This window comes from Halyomorpha halys, unplaced genomic scaffold (genome assembly GCF_000696795.3).
Source record: "Halyomorpha halys isolate HHAL.00 unplaced genomic scaffold, Hhal_1.1 Scaffold2031.1, whole genome shotgun sequence".
In the NCBI taxonomy this organism is placed as follows: domain Eukaryota; kingdom Metazoa; phylum Arthropoda; class Insecta; order Hemiptera; family Pentatomidae; genus Halyomorpha; species Halyomorpha halys.
The window spans coordinates 154,169-157,654 of NW_027110823.1; positions in this window are offsets into that span (position 1 = coordinate 154,169).

The following is a 3,486-nucleotide window of genomic DNA, read 5'->3' on the forward strand; positions in this document are numbered from 1 at the left end:
GATAATTATGTTTCTGACTCAAAAGAAAGAGTGAGAGATCTATACTGAGCTAAGTTTATACTTGGCAGTCGATTTTATATTTTCAAGGAAACAATTTTCAAATCACAAGACTAAATTCAATTATTTCTTTCCTGACTTTTCAACAAATATCAGCGAATACTGTTTTTACTTTATAATTTTTTTTTCTTATTGTTAAGAAATTAAATTAGTACTATTAGTCATTCATTGTATAGGAACTGCTAAGAAGTGATATGGAATATCAATGAATTTAGAAAGTCCTAGTAAATATTATATATATTGAGACGTTAAAAAAAAATCAATACTCCATTCTCATTCAATTTGGGATAATAGTTCTTTTTTTCATGAAACTTGATGAAGAAATGAGAAAGTTATTACAAATGTATTTTACAAATGTAACATAAAAAAAAGTTAAAATTTATCTTTATTCATTTTTTATTTTTAAAATAAATGTTAAATAGAAAACTAGAGACTTGTAGTTGAACCGTGTTCAAATTTAATTTACCTTGTCCAGCTTATTTATATAGCAATAAGGAAACTATTGGATCTAAACGTCAACTCTTGGAAAAATAAAATTAAGAATATATTTAGAATTTCTCAGAGGATAAAAAATATATCCGTGCAAAGTGGAACAATCGTATTATTAAAGAGAATAAAAAGATATATAAATATGCCCTTACTCATTCAAATAACTCGTAAATAAAGGGATATACGTAATTTTAAAAAAATAAAAAATAACTAAATGTATAGTATTAATGTCTATCATAAGTTAAACAACAATTATCCAAGTACATACTTGGTAAAGAAATATCAGTAGGAAATTTTTTATTGATTTTTAGGTGGCGTATGTCTGTAGAGAAGAACCCGGGATACTGTTAGAAAAGAGGGATTCCTATGAAACCCATTCGCCAGATATATGGGACTATAAGAAGGCACTAGAGCCAGACTGGTAGCGAAGGGCGAGAGACGTTCCGGGAATTTGGAAGAGTGATGTGCAAGAAGAAAACACAGGCAATATTGATTAAAGAATCGACGGAAAAGGATTCATGCTACAAATTTTATTATACTGTAGAAGGATAGTTCGGGAGGCGGTCAATAAATGCATCAAAGTAGTAAAAGAGAACTATGAGAAATATAAGAATGAAGTTCTGCTACCAACTATCTTCTCTCAATATCAAACTTCATTACAGTAGGGAAAAGGGTGATAACCGATCCTGCTGATAATTGATCTGTGTGGAATAGGTAATGTACTTTGGAGAATCCTGGAGGTATCCTGTATCAGACATATAGATAAAGCAGCGCAACTCCTTTATATATATTTACTAAGAGCGAGTGCCATGAGATATTCATCACTCTGCATAATTCAGCTACAAAAGAAGCTGGTTACAACCGCTGAGTGTAACATGATAAAACTTGTAGAACGCAGTATTGCATGGTTTGGCGGGGACGTGGTCAGACTTGATCTACTGAGATGAGATCATGTTTCATGCTAATAGACAGGAAGAGCCACTAGTCTTCCAAAGCAGCCGATATTATGACATGGGAGGAAGAACAAATGCAATGAACGATGATACTACTTTACAACCATTGTATCGATTTGACGTATTGATAAATCGATTAAAAATAGTTACGGACAGCGATATCAAAACAGAACTTCAAAAACCTAAATTAGAATCTGATATAGTTTAAGTGTATGCATGTATATCAAAGCACTAAATAGGTGTAGCTGTGAGATAGACGGTAACTTAAAATTTATTTATTATAGTACAAATTTACTTGATGTGCCCTAGAAAATTCTAAACAGTAGGGTAGAACATTTTTTATCAAATAAGAAACTAAAGCCCATGGATAGAAGTGGAAAAAACAAATCAAAATAAGTTAACAATTAATTATCTCTAAATAAAAAATATTATTTATTATCATTTTAAGAAAAATATCCTTTATTATAACTCTAATCCACCTGTAGATAAAAGAAATGGGCGAAAGGCCGAGTATACAAGGGTATAGGTAAGGAAAGGTATCCGGTATTGCAATGGAGAGACACAGATCCTGGCTCTCTTGAATGTTTAGAGATCAGATAATACTTCATAGGTGGGTCCAAAATTTCCCTACAGACGGAAAAGACAAATCATATATACTCTTAACAGAATGTGTGGAAGTGGAGACTCTCATTTACTTTAGATCAGGGAGAGCCAGCATTCCATGTAAAAGGGGTAATGTCAGGACCAGAAGACGGTCGCAGGGAATGCAAGGTTAGCAGCAGCCGTTCCAGGAAGCCAAGACCAAAAACGAAATGCACGAATGACCCAAGACAGAATAAATGAAATGAAATGAAGAAATAATTTTATTGTGGGACATATGTCCTCTAAGAATAAATACATGGATAATACATTAAGATAAATAAGTTCGAAAAAAATGAAGAATGCGTACTGAATGACCTTAAATTGCTTTTTGTACCTATATAGTGCCAAATAAAGAACCGTATTACGATTTTTTTTTCTTTACAGAATGTACCATCTCTCAAAGTCAATTGTGCTTCCTTTTGCAAACTTGGTCTTTAATCTAGCCAGTGAGTGCCCAATGAGAGTTCAATTTTTAATTATACTTCCATGATACTAAGTTTTTTTCGAGTGATATAGTTATAGTCAGAAGGATCAATAAAAAGATTTGATCAAAGTGCATTCAATGTGCTTCAAAGAAGAACACGAAGGCCGAAACGTCGGACTTATAAGGAAAATAAAAGGTTTTGAGACTAAAATGAATAGAAATATACATTTCTTTTAAAGGCCATGTAAAATCCCTGAGGGAGCAATCGAGTTAGTAGGTGTCAATTTAAATAATTATTCGATTATTTAACATAAGGGCAAATCATGGTGCCTTATACATATATATATATAGCTTCGTCTTGTGTTCACGAAACAGGTTGCTTCTCCCTCAGAGGCTGGCCAGCATGTCCTGGACTCTGGCGTGATGGTAGGGGTAGGCCAGGTCCTAGCTTGCATGGTGCATAGTTTGGGGCGGCATTGCAGTCGCGGCGCCTTCCGTATGTCCGCGGCAAGAGGGGCATGAGATCCCCGCCCTCGACTTTATACAAAAATTCGGATTATGTGAATCCGTCAGATGTATAAACAGTGGAAATTGATGTAAAAACCTCTATAAAAGTAAATGGTGTTTGATGTACAAGATATATAAATCAAATGAATACAATATGATTAATGAGGCCGGAAGGCCTGCAAGAAAAGAAAAACCTATGAGATTTCTGTAATTAAATTATGATTATTACTTATGTTTTTGGAAGAAAAAAAAATTGCCTTATGAATATCATTTATAATTAAGGTATTTCTCTGCTTTGTCTGAATAGAGGCAGATTTGAATAAATATATAGAAACATAAAACCGGCTCCATTACACGACGGGACTGAGAATTAAAGGAAATCTTCAAAGAAGATTTGAAAGGAAATCTTCCACA